This window comes from Lepisosteus platostomus, chromosome 14, assembly GCF_059453375.1.
Source record: "Lepisosteus platostomus isolate fLepPlt1 chromosome 14, fLepPlt1.hap1, whole genome shotgun sequence".
Lineage (NCBI taxonomy): Eukaryota > Metazoa > Chordata > Actinopteri > Semionotiformes > Lepisosteidae > Lepisosteus > Lepisosteus platostomus.
In genome coordinates this window covers 40,439,918-40,454,513 of record NC_142624.1, presented here as the reverse complement: position 1 = coordinate 40,454,513, position 14,596 = coordinate 40,439,918, and the positions used below count along the sequence as shown (strand labels likewise).

At 37.1% G+C, this 14,596-nt stretch overlaps 1 protein-coding gene across 4 annotated transcripts in view; it reads right to left on the bottom strand.

Moving 5' to 3' along the window:
• The window catches only part of LOC148649503 (low-density lipoprotein receptor-related protein 1B-like), a 469,917-nt gene that overhangs the window by 358,472 nt on the left and 96,849 nt on the right, over window positions 1-14,596 (bottom strand). The gene's annotated exons all lie outside the window — the stretch shown is intronic.

The window sequence follows — 14,596 nt, the reverse complement described above, 5'->3', positions numbered from 1 at the left end:
CTAATGTGAGAAAAAAATATTTTTTTGGTTTATGTCACAGGTCATCCATATGTCGTTGGCAGGAATGGAGCAGTGTGAAAGAGGATATGCTCCCTGGACAAATGACAAAGCGAACCAACCTTTCTATTGCAGTTGTCGAACTGCAAAAGAAATACTGTTTACTGTTGCAGTCTTCCCCATGTTACTCAGACTGATTTCCCTGCCTTTGTTTGAACTTGTAGACAGGATATTTCACCTTCACGACCACACAAACATAGGTCTCCAAAAGAAAAACAACTGGGCCCTGGGCTTCCTTTCCTTCTGTTGGATTCAGTTCTCTCCATCAGATCCTCTGGAGCAGATAGTACCAGCCACAGGAAGTAAATCACCCCTTTAACTGTGAAGGACTGAGTACTGCAAAATTAAAAGGATCACTTTCAAAGCTTTCTGCTTCATTGCAGAGCACTGTTGTCTGGGATTGTATACAACATTTTTATTGTCAAATGAGTAGGATGCGTCACAGAGGAGTTTAAAAAAACAATACAAGGGTTATTTACTGTAGCGCTGTCATACAGCATTAAAAACAAATACAGTAAGTAACACAGACATAAAATGACAGCAGAAGGGGACTTTAAACACCAGCTTGGCAGTTGGTAGTCTCAAATGCTGGTATGTATAATCATTTTATTATTTTATTCTGCTTATTCTATTCTGCAACTTGCATTTGTACCAATTTATACAGCTACTGTAGGTATTTTATTGGAGTAACCAGAGTGACGTAACTTGTGCAAGGGTACAACTACAGTGGCCCACCTGGGATTTTAACCTAACATAATTAGAAGCATGTTGAAGCTAAACTGGTGTCACAAACGGGGGGTTAAGAAAATAGTGAAAATCAGGAACTGATCAAGTGGCTAAGTCAATACAGTAAATAAAATAAATATCTCCAAATTGTAAGTGATTTCTCCAAAATATACCTGAGTGGTTGGTATAATTAGAGGCATGTGAATTCTTTGTTCTCTGGCACAGCTTTGGCAAAAAAAAGAGTAATAATCTAGACACACTTGGTTAAACAAATATTTATTAACAATGACAAGACAAACACTACACTACACCTAACAAAGCATACAACACACAGGTTACTGTATTTACAGTATCTAACATCCTAATCACCCAGAAAACCTCAGACTACTAATAAATATTGAACTCTTAAATAATCGCCACAGAGGCCACAATAAGAGATAAACCGCCTTCTTAATAAATGCAATACAACCCACATTTAAATCTCTTTCTCTGCAAACCCGGATGCCACAAAATAAATGGGAGCCTATCTCCCTCTTCTAAAAGTGCACCCACAAGCAGGAAAGACATCTCTATCTGAGATATATTTTACCCAGGAAACCCAAGTTCCCTAAAACACAGGACAGCAAGCTCTCTCTAGAAAGGTTCAAATACTCAGTTTATGTCTGGATGATCATGAAGTAGGGGCTCTTGCCTGGCACAAGCTTCAATTTCCAACTCCTCCTGGCTCCTCTCTTGTGGTCTGACTTTTCTCCTCCTTTTCCTCTCTTCTTCTCCCTTTTCTTCCCTCTGTGTTCTTAATATGATCTTATGTGGTATGTTTCTGGACTGCTCCTTGACAATCATTTAACCACAACTTAATTAACTAGGTATACCAAGGTAAACTTTGAAATTGTTTGTGATCAGGGGACTCCTTATATCTCAGCAAACATCCCTTCTGCTTTGAAGCTGGAAATGTTTACATTGCTAGGTGTTACTAACTTTATCTAAACTCTTAGAGACACTATAGCGGTGACATTAGTCATATTAATCTAATTTCCTTATATTTACTACTTTATTTACCACAGAGTATTTACATCTTAATAAAAAGGTTTCTAATGAATAAGATGGTATCCAACCTGGGCCAAACATAGTTGTATTTGGTATTTGGTTTATTATTGTACAATTTTTCAATTTGTTGCAGAGGACTTGCCAGCAATACAGAACGTGTGCATTACTGTGCCTGAGGATACTGGCACATAGAGATGCATGTCAGCTAATCTGGACACTGTAGAGAACTGGGGAGCATGGATCTTCCAAAAGGAAAAGGGGTTTGAGCGATCTGGGAGGCATGAGGTAAAAAGTTACAGTAGTTTCATACTTCTGTGGGAGTAACAACAGAAGATGGGTAGGGGCTGATGAAAAGACAGCTTAAGCAGCTTGCTACCCGTAGCAGTTGGATCCTGACCAGTGGCAAGCCGAGAAGGTTGTGTAGCAGACTTGGCACACTCTTGCTGAAGAAAGGCTGTGACTGTCAGTAACTGCTCTGGGCAACATGCAGTTTTGAAGTAAGGAGCCAGAAGAGCTGACAGAGATTCCTTTAAGGCAGAATGACAGTAGTAGCATCATTGGATCTAAGAAATGTAGTAAACTCAAACAGTTCCAGAATGGCCACAAGATCATAAATGCACTGCACATCTGTTTTAGCGAGCTTTACCTTTGCACTGATCTGCTTTTAGCTTAGGTTGGAATGTTACAAATCTCCCCTTAGAATTGCCAGAGCCTTATCCTTATAACACACTACAGGAGACATCAGCAGAAGAAATGCCAAAGGAGGACTTGCAAACACTAAGTAAATGATATAAAAAATATAACTGAACTGAAGTGGGACCAGTAGGGAGTTCTCACTCTATGGTCTGTGTGGGTCCTAAAAGCCCCAGTACAGTGAGAGACATTATACTGTAAAGAAGATGGCCTTTTATGTTAAGACGTAAAATCGATGTCCCGACCCTCTGTGGTCATTAAAAACCCAGGAATTTCTCAAAAAGAGTAGCAGGTTGGTGTCCAGCCCAAATTTCCCCATGGCCTTTACCAATCATATCCTCGTAATAATCCCCGTCTGTGAATTGAGTTTGTCACTCTGTTTCCTTCCCTACTGATAGCTGGTGTGTGGTGAGCGTACTGCCACATTCAAGTGGAGCTACACATTGGCAGTGGTGGAGGGGAGTAGAGTGAGGTATCCAGAAAAGTGCAATATAAGTGAATTACTTAAAATGTTTAATTATTTTAGAATCAAAGTACTTTCTCTCACATGTATTTTATTATTTTGCAACTAGTTTCAGCAACCATATTTGATCATAATAATAATGTAATGTTAATGTTGCTTTATTAGCCCTATACAATTTCTTGTATTAGGAATTCGTCTTTTTGCATACTTCAGCTTGCTCTCCATGAGACACAGACACACAGACAGGGACAGAAGCTTGGGGTCAGAGCACAGGGTCAGCCATTGTACAGCACCCCTGGAGCAGCTGGGGTCAAGGGCAACCTTCCAGTCACAGGCGCAGATCCTTAGCCACAGAGCCACCGCTCTGCCCCAAAAGATTTAAAGATTTAAACCGATGCTTATCCCAGATCTGTTTAAAATTTGTGAAACAAATTTATTTAAACAAGGTTTAGACAAATCTGGCCAGCACACTAGGTCATCTTTCAATTTAACCATCAAATGCCACAGAACTGACCACTTACTGACCTCAAGAGCCAATTCTCAGAGGAAAGCAGGCAAATACTGTAAACAAGCCATTTTTTTATATGAAAACAGACACAAGAAAATCATCCTCCATAAATCAGCCTTACTAAATAAGAAAAGCCTTCTTCGCGCACAGATAGAAATACTAGAAGGAAAAGAAGCAATGCCCTAAAACAGATTCCTGGCAGTACCATACTATCAATATGATTGTATTTTAATTCTTAGACCTTGTAACAATAATAATTCCTTGCATTTACTAAGATTCCTTTAGATACTATGCTGAATCTGACGTAATACATCTATGATACTAATGTGCTTTTCATCCCAAAGTATCCCATAGTACTTCACTTCCTCTACCACTTGAAGGACAGCCCCCACTTGGGTCACGCAAGGTAGCCATTCTGCACCAGTATCCCCTCCTGCACAGAAGATCCACAAAGTGGTGAATCCTGACCGCAGTCAGCTTGCAAAATTACCCAGGCTTGAAATCAAGACATCTCCATCATAGAGCTCAGCCTGCACTCTGATTGAATGCCTTCACCTGTTAAGCCACTGGGGAGGGTCACAATAGCAATAATGTGAAATGTCAGCACTCATCTAGCTTTTGTATTTTAGCATCTTTCTTTACAAGAACTGCACTCACTCTTGCCCTACAAATACATTATAAATTGCTCTAAGTATTGATTGAGTGAAGAACATATCTGTTGAGTGTGTTAAAGAAATAAAAGACACCTTAAACAAATGAGCTATTTCTAAAATGTCATCATGGTAAAATTAATAGTTGATAAAAGAAGAATTTATTATTGTGATATGTGATATTTATTATTGTGATATGTGAGAATATAAAAATAACCAGTGGGTATAATATAGTGGGTATAAAAATAATAAAGAGGTATAATATAGCTATATTTTAATAATATATTATTCATAGGAAACTAATATAGTCTATATACTAAACATACTGTACTAGCATAGTCTAGAATAGACGTTTGCAAGGTTGATCTTGTCAATGCCTTTGAGAATTATGAACACTTACTGTAGATCAGTTTCCTTATAGTTTGCTTCTTTGTTAAAAACTAAAAAGGTGAATTTAGGTTCAATTAAAGTATTCAATTAAAAAAATACCTAAACTTATTCTTGGACCTTAATCTTTTTTTGAGGGCTTTTATAACTGATTTCTTAAAACGTAGTCCTATTAAAGGTACGGTTACCTATATGGCTGTGAAATATTCCACAGCCATATTAAAAAGATTCGAAGCATGAAAGTAAATAATACATAGTCCACTATGTAACTGACAACTCAGGTGGAACAAAACTCACAAGTCCCTGGCCCTACAGAAATTGAGTTTGAAATCCCTGCTGTAACTCCACACAGAAGCCTGTGATTTATACCCCAAATCCAGAATGGTTCAGCTTACCAACCGTATTATACAGATTTATATTTCAATTCCAAAATACCAATTTCATTTAAGCCAAACAAAAATTTAAAAGAACGTGTGCTTTACAGAATGTTTTATTACAGTGCCTGTCTCTGCAGATCATATCAACATACACCGGTGCTATTCTTATTCAGTGGACAACTAATCACTCACCAGGAGACCAGTAAAATCCTTTATTACAGAGCTATAACAGTATTCTGCCTTTTCACATTCCACAAAACTAGGCCATCTCCCAGCCTGTGCTCACCTATTTCACCTCACTGGTCTCCAGGGTACCCTAGCTGAAGAGAAAGAAAGCACTGTGATCAAGTAGTTGTCCTGTGGAGGGCAACACACCTCTTGAGACTCATGACAGAGGTGCTTACACACCTGTCCTGAAACAGAAACTTAAATGTTCTGGCTAACACAGATTATCTATGAAGGAACTATAAAATCGTGGAAAAAAGGTAGATATTGCCAGATGACGCACTAGTTTTTCAGGGCCCAGCAGAGTGCAGTGCTTGAGATCCACTTAAATATGCCACCATGCAGAAACAAGAACGAACTAAATGTGCTTCATCCATAAATGTTTTTACATCTAAAACAGCACATTATTTCTACATAGCAGACTTTGTCCACTTCCTGACATCACTTCACTTACTCTGACGCAGGAGCTCGGGCTTTCTGTTGATTGGGGTTAATTCAGACGCTCATGATGTCTCTGCGGGGCTCAGACAGCTTGATAGGTATGCAGTAAGCTCTCTAATTAAGGGGTTGAGGTTCCCAGTATGAGTGGAGTTTATTAAATAATTAACAAGCAATCTTAAGAACCAATAATCACACAGTTCTATTTAATTACCCTGACAATTCATCATAATATTTTCAAAAAGCTAAGAGCTATTACTGAAATAAAACAACGGGAGTTATGATGGATTGTGTTATCTTGTACTTGCTCATTGATAACCTCACACATTTCTGCTACTCCAGTTGACTGAAATCTCAGCAAGTAGATTATTCTGTCTCAGAGGTCTTACTTGTCCTGTCATTCTGCAAGTGAGAAAACAGCTGGCTAAAAAATTATCTTACTAAATATAGAAAAAACATTTACACTTTTAATTTTTTTTGCTTGTTTATTTATTCATTTTTCTCTTTTGTTCCTTTTTCTGAGTCTAGTACCTGCAACAGGCCCTCACCAGTGAGCTTGATTGTATTCAGAAATAATGTGGTCTTAGGTGATCAGTTTTAAATACAAATGCAGACCTACAGTATATACTCCTAGCACAGTCGCTCACTGTGTGCTGGCAACATTACAAGAAGTGCTAAAAAAATTCAGATTGTCTAAGTGAAGGATAATCCATGTATATCTGAGGGAAAAACATTACCTTTGTATTGGAACTGTCAGCATTTCCTCAGAGCGAGCAGAATACAGTACCTCCCTTAACAGATATTTTGCTGTATTTTAGAACATGCACTGTACAATAATTGTAATAGTAATGCTATATTGAAATGAAACGCTAATTGAGCATTTCAACACTGTTAGCAATGGTCTCAAAACACCTTGCAAATGTTCCACTTTTCCCTCAGATGTACTGTAAGGTGTGTGGTGCTGCCACAACAGCCTGTGAAGCCGCCTTTCAGCTCCTTTTACTCTGAAACATTTTTCAGCTTTTTTTCTTAATTTTTTTCCCGAGATGCCGGAAGATGAATGCGTTGTATGTCCATGTTGTTTTTTTTTATATCTGATATTTCAAATTGTATGTATTTTTTCATCATTGCACTTCTCTAACTGAAAGCATTATTTCAGTTGTCAAAGTACGCACTAACATAATGCAATGGCATATTTCTTCCTCATCAAGAATGTTTTAAGGTTTACTACTTTATATTATATTACTTATTATAATTAATGCCTGGAGGGATTCTAAAACACATTATTTTTTACAGTACGCCAAACATATTCATAACAGATATTAAATGGGTTTGTTTTACTTTTTGTTTCCAAAACCAAAGACTATTTTTGGAAATGTTTTTGACATCATCATCTTCTCTGAATAGTAATTTCCAACAATCAGTATGACCAAGTGAAAGAAGTGGGGCAACTCATCATTACCCCAGTCTTGTGGAGATGGCCTATAGGAGTACAATTCACCGCTGTTTCCCCCTTATCAATCGTTCTAGTAATTATCACCCTGCAACTCACAACTGGCAACCCACTGAAGCTAAGCAGGTGTGAGCCTGGCCACTACCTGGATGGGAGACCTCCAGGGAAAAATTAAGGTTGCTGCTAGAAGAGGTGTTAGTGGGGCCAGCAGGGGGTGCTCACCCTGTGGTCCATGTGGGTCTCTTGAAAAGTGTAGGGGTGTAACCCCGGCGTCCTGGCTAAACTTCCCATTCAAAGTGCTTTGAATGGAGTATCCAGAAAAGTGCTATATAAGTGTAAGCAATTATAATTATTGAAGGCTAGTAAACTCCAGTCTTCAATATTGTTAATTTTTTCCCCAAAAAAAGTTACAGAAATAAAAAGGCAGGTCTTAAATGATTAACAGTAATTTAATTTTCTCTTATCATATTGACTCAAAGTTTTATAGATAAATAGAGTGCAGTAAATATAATCCTTTTTCGCTTGAAATAGTTTGTTTTTGGATTATGCTAAATAACACAAACGATCATATATATAAAGTATCAATTTGTGGCACAGAGATTCACTGAATATGCATCAATATTTAGGTAAGCTTTGTCCACAAGTGGTGCTATTGTTAAAATTGTTTGCAATCAACAGCGGGTTTAAAAATAATTTCACTTCCACCTGAGCTTTTTTCTGTAGATTGTAAACAGAATCACATCTCTGACACCTGCATTAACACATCAATTTCATCCTTAACTAGTTTTCCTGAGCAATACATGAAACTCCTCATTAGAGGAAAAATGACAGAGTATTGACAATTGCTGCCATCACAAAACACTCAAGAGCTTAAAACACTGCAAATGTCACATTTACAAACACTGATAATACTTCCATTTTTAGCAGCTGAGCTAAAGCCACAGAAGGAAAAAAAAGATAACAGGCACAACATATTTCTGTCAGTGGAAGCATATTTATATATTTTTTCTAAAAAGATAATAAAAAGCAAAACATAAACATACACAAACAAATGTCATCTCTAGAGGACTTAAGTCGACAAGCTGCTGTCAGAAGTTTAAGTACCTGCCATCAGTACAGACGACATCTCTCTGAGCGCCCCAACTGTAACCTCCTCAGAAGGATCAGCTTACAGACAGAGGCAGTGCTGAGCAAGTTTTCACACCTTTGATTCATTTTTACTTTCTTACAGATACAAACACTGCTATAAACCTTCTACCTAAGTATACAGTATATTAGATATACTCATATGTATAATTGATAATTACGCATTGTAAATTAAAATTAATAATGTAGAAATTAAATTATGTTATGAAGTATTTCCATGAAAAATGTATCCAAGGCACTGTACAGCTTTGGATTGTGGACCCAAGACACTGAAACCCTGCTGGCTAAACAGACACACTTTTCAATGTTGGACACCTGCAATTATGTTTAAAAGAGTCTACAGTGTCCACTGTCACACCAGGCTCGCATGCTCTCGGACTCTCCTGACCTACTGCTTAGTGGAGAGGCAGACCACTACGAGCTCCTGGGATCAAAGGAACCCCCAGGGATTTAGTTTCTTGCCTTGAATTTTTGTGGGTTTTTTCCTCTATGTCTAATGGTTAAACCGGCTACTCTGATACATGAATGTGCTGATTAATGATTTGTGATACTGCTCTGTGATAATTTGTCATAAAAGGTAGAAAATTTTACCTTTTACAACTGAATTGAAAATTGATTCCATTACTTCTCACAAAAACAATGACTCACTGAAAACATGGTGTCAGGAGTTCTTCCTTAAAGCTAATCAGCATTAAGCTTGCACAGATTTCTAAATGACATCAATATTTCGTAAATATAATTTTCCAGGCACAGCAAATGTTGGATGTAAGTTGCTTCCTATCTATGGTCTATCAAACGTTTTTGTTAAAAATTCTTCTACTTCATGAAACCATCATAGTAATGGTTATATTGTCCCTGTACAAAAAGAGGAAAGGGAAAACTTGCTTTGATCCCTGAATCTGAACCTCCTACAGTACATGTCAGCAAACATCTCTTTGCTTTGAATTATGAAATGTGGACACTAGCCAGGTGTCCCCATTGTACTTAGATTCACTTCATATCAATATATTTATTGTCTTTTTCAAAACTACAGTTCTGGCTGTATTGCCAAAAAAGTGCACCCTTTTAATTGAACTTTATGAAACATTCAGTAACTACAGATCTATAGCATATACAATTTTTATCACTTTTTTGTGCTACTTTCTCCTTTACATTGCAAATCTGGTATATGAACAAATATTAATTGAAAATGTTTTAAAAATCTAAAATCATTAAATAAACTGAATAAAAAAGTTACCTCAAATAATAACAATGTTGATGCTTGCAGTGCCATACACAGTTAAAAATCTGAAATTCAGCTTTCTAATGTTTGTTGCAGTCTTATTTGACAAAAATAAGGTGCAATCTACTTTTAATTATTTCATTCGAAAGTGTGACTCCAATTATCACAGGCATTCCATTGACTTGGCCTACTTTCTAGATTTTCTCTCATTTTGGTTTGAATGAGCTCTGATCGATTACATTCAATGAGCACCAAGCAATTCAATTCACCCCCCAAGGCAGATCATTTACTTGGCCTGAATAAATTCTAAGTGACCAAACAATTGCTACTAAACAAGTTGATTTTCATTACTGTGTCACAGCCCCCTGTATGTACAAATCCCCTCAATCAATTCACATCAAGGTAAAAACGTCATGCTGTGAAATGTTAATATGAAAAAACATTTTTTGATTTGCCAGTTTCACAATGTTATCTGTAGGCTCAAATACCTGATCAAAATTATCCTTATTAAACCACTATTATGCGTGTACCTCCAATCTCGATAGAACCACATTTTTTGAATACCTCTCATTATAACAAAACCACTAACAGTTAACAAGACATTTTATGTGCACCTGTTTCACATTGTTTGTCCTATCCCATCCATGTTTCTTTATCACCGTTAAGACCTTTTATGACACACTAATAAATTCACACCCAGTATGAAAAAGACTCACATGAGATTCAAGGCCACAGGCACTCAAGTGGCTCACATGGGAAAGATGCCAAAGCTCCAGCAGATGTAAAATTGTTGTTATCCTACTAACACATTGCTTAAAGAGTCTTCTGTTACAAATACAGTGGTGTGAAAAAGTGTCTGCCCCCTTCCTGATTTCTTATTTTTTTGCATGTTTGTCACACTGAAATGCTTCAGATCATCAAACAAATTGAAATATTAGACAAAGATAACACAAGTAAACAAAATGCAGTTTTTAAATGAAGGTTTTTATTATTAAGGGAAAAAAAATCCAAACCTACATGGCCCAGTGTGAAAAAGTGATTGCCCCCCCTGTTAAAACATAAATCAACTGTGATTTATCACATCTTTGGAAAGCTGAGTTCAATTTCTCTAGCCACACCCAGGCCTGAGTACTGCCACACCTGTTCTCAATCAAGAAATCACTTAAATAGGACCTGCCTGACAAAGTGAAGTAGACCAAAAGATCCTCGAAAGCTATACATCATGCTGTGATCCAAAGAAATTCAGGAACAAATGAGAAACAGAGTAATTGAGATTTATCAGTCTGGAAAAGGTTAAAAAGCAATTTCTAAAGCTTTGGGACTCTAGCGAACCACAGTGAGAGCCATTATCCACAAATTTCAAAAACATGGAACAGTGGTGAACCTTCCCAGGAGTGGCCGGCTGACCAAAATTACCCAAAGAGCGCAGCGACAACTCATCCAAGAGGTCGGAAAAAACCCCACAACAACATCCAAAGAACTCCAGGCTTCACTTGCCTCAGTTAAGGTCAGTGTTCATGACTCCACCATAAGAAAGAGACTGGGCAAAAATGGCCTGCATGGCATAGTTCCAAGACGAATACCACTGCTGAGCAAAAAGAACATAAAGGCTCGTCTCAGTTTTGCCAGAAAACATCTTGATGATCCCCAAGACTTTTGGCAAAATACTCTGTGGACTGATGAGACAAAAGTTGAACTTTTTGGAAGGTGTGTGTCCCATTACATCTGGCGTAAAAGTAACGCAGTATTTCAGAAAAGGAACATCATACCAACAGTAAAATATGGTGGTGGTAGTGTGATTATCTGGGGCTGTTTTTCTGCTTCTGGACCTGGAAGACTTGCTGTGGTAAATGGAACCATGAATTCTGCTGTCTACCAAAAAATCCTGAAGGAGAATGTCCGGCCATCTGTTCGTGACCTCAAGCTGAAGCGCACTTGGGTTCTGCAGCAGGACAATGATCCAAAATACACCAGCAAGTCCACCTCAGAATGGCTTAAGAAAAAAAAAATGAAGACTTTGGAGTGGCCTAGTCAAAGTCCTGACCTGAACCCGATTGAGATGTTGTGGCATGACCTTAAAGTGGTTAAGGCTCGAAAACCCTCCAATGTGGCTGAATTACAACAATTCTGCAAAGATGAGTGGGCCAAAATTCCTCCTAAGCGCTGTAAAAGACTCATTGCCAGTTATCGCAAAAGCTTGATTGCAGTTGTTGCTGCTAAGGGTGGCCCAACCAGTTATTAGGTCTAGGGGGCAATCACTTTTTCACACAGGGCCATGTAGGTTTGGATTTTTTTTTCCCTTAATAATAAAAACTTTCATTTAAAAACTGCATTTTGTGTTTACTTGTGTTATCTTTGTCTAATATTTCAATTTGTTTGATCTGAAACATTTCAGTGTGACAAACATGCAAAAAAATAAGAAATCAGGAAGGGGGGAAAAACACTTTTTCACACCACTGTATGTACGTTTTGTATTTAAATGTATTATGTTTACATACTTTATAAAAAGTACTTTTACAGCAAATACATAGTGATGGAATGCTTAAAGTACAAAAAACTGCATGTCTTAACTGTCACTCTTACTTCTCATCAAGGGCTTGAAGAGCACCTTATGCATTCCCAGGTTTTGAGGTTCAAACCTGCAGAGCCTGAAATTGAAATGAGATGTGATTTGTCTATTTCAACAAATCAAAAAAACTCCCAAAACTCCAACGCAAACTTGTCTTCGGACATGTTATTAGTATAAATTGATATTATGACATTTGTCACATTTGTGAGATTTTTAGAGAATTTTGTTCATTCCTTACTAAGAAGTCCTACATTCTCTTTTATTATGAAAAGCTTGTAAAAGCAGATACAAAAAGACAAAACAGGCTATACAGTACTAAACTAAACAGAGCCCAACCTTACAGTCTTACAGTGAAACTGGACTGTAATTGCTAAATATGTTGACTGCTTACTTAAGTTATAATGTTACCAGCAAGATAATGGATTGTACTCAAAATGCATAAACAAACAGGTTCAGCATAGACATTCCTCCTATGTTGCAACAGCAGAAACATCACTTGTTTTGTTAATTTTATTTTGTTAGAAGTTGATGCTGTTTAGTTAGCTCATATACAGTACATAGTGTACAGTATGTGTAGTTTTGTATTTTATATTAACAGAGAGTAGGTTTTGCAAGATGATATCAGTATTGATGTTTAAGAAATTAAGTCAATCAACACAATGTGAAAGATGTCAAAAACAACAATTTAGTTCCTCATTTTGTCTCATTCAGTTTGCTTTCTGAAATTATGAACCAGCCAGAAAGCGCTTCCTGTCAATGAAATTCATTGTTGGTTGTTTTTCATTACTGCTCTTTGACCAAAAAAGTGTGTGCCCTGCAATCTCAAACAGAAAATTCAGGGGGAAATTGCAGTACTTTATCTCTTCATGTTCCTTTATTTGCTACATTTCATCCACGTTTCCATTTCCACCACAATATTTATTTATCGATTTGATTCAAAACACAGGCACACGCTGCCACCACGCTGATGAAATGGCATGAGACCTGTGTAGAATGTTGAGATGTTTTTGAAGTTTAAGTTTATAACATGACTAATATTTACAAATACATTGTATGACAGAAACAATGATACCTGAAATCAATAATTTAGCAATGTTATTTAAAGTAGTAATTACTAGAAATACTGGATTATAGTTTAGAAGTGACAGCAGTGGCACCACCATGTAGCCTGATTGTGTAATTGAGTGATTTACTTTAATTTTATGTTCATTTTTCTTTTATTTACAATACATTTAATCCAAATCCACCCACATTTGTATGGGCATTTAATCAAAGCAGTGCTGTGATTAAGTATTTCTGTTTTAAGAGTGTCAAAATTCTCAAAAGGGTGACAGTCTTTTTGAGGGTAACTCAGTCACAGAAAGTTCTGTAATGTGGATCACAATCATAAAATATAAGTGCTTTTTGTCTTTCAATCTTAAGGAGAGGGGCAGTCTATGACTTTGTATGTTTGCACAGTTGTTTTACATATTGAGTGCTTTGTATGTACAGTATACCCCATACAGTATCTGTAGTGTAATATGAAGAAGGTATTAGTCATAGGTTTCCTTTTTATTGCTTTCAATTTTACTTGTTTTAGTACATTAACCTGACGTAAATTCTGATTCTGGTATTATAGTCAGTAAACTAGTCATGTTCAAAGATCACAAGTAATAGTGCAAAAGTTGCAAAGGAAATTGAAATCTATTTAGACAAAATTCAAGACCAGTGCAAAAAGTGATTTCTTCAATGCATGGAGCAATAGTGTAAAATATAGATCTGAGTGAACAACACTGACAGGCACACACCCACAGACCTGCAGGTCCTTTACGTCCCCCTAAAAACACCTCTTTTCTTGATCCTTAAACATGCAAATACTGTGTGAAACACTGTTGTCATGCCACCATTTTCTATTCTTGCAGATGAAAAGCGAGTGCTAGTGACTTTGCAGAAAAAAGTCTGTAAACTGTAAGCCCCTAATCTCTGTGCTGATTCTCCAAGGGGCTTAAATTCATACTTGTAACCTGACTGTTAAGTTTTGATTACCAAAACTGTAAAGGCAGCACAGATCAATAAGTCACATTGGCAAGTAAACAGCAATTGATCAACAACACTGTTTCAATATTACTTGATCTTTGAACTCCCTGAATACATTTCTGTCCTTTGTCAGATGTCCCTGTGCTTGTGTTATTAACTCAATAAGAAATACAGTCTCTCCTCTACTGTATGTTTCAAGTATTGTACAACAGACAATACTTGGTGTGGTACCCTTGAGCAAGGCATACTCAAATTCCTCCAGTTAATGCCCCTGCTGTACACATGAGTCTCATGGTTGTTATTGCAAATGAGAATTCTTTCTCAATTGATTTAGCTGGTGAAAAAAAAAAACTAACAAAATGTTACATTTTCTCCCAGCCCTGCTTAACCCGGGAACAGACGGTGAGGCTGATGCTGGGTTTTATTCCTTCACACTGTGGTCTTTGAGAAACAAGCTGCAAAGTGAAGGTCCAGTTAAGCTCGGATAACGTGTGTCAGTGTGAAATATTGAGAGCCTTGACTTCAGATATTCATGGCCTCTGTTTTTCATTTCTTAAGTACTTATATAATAATCTCATACAGTAGAAAAACACAATGCACACTTGAACAGTGCTACTGT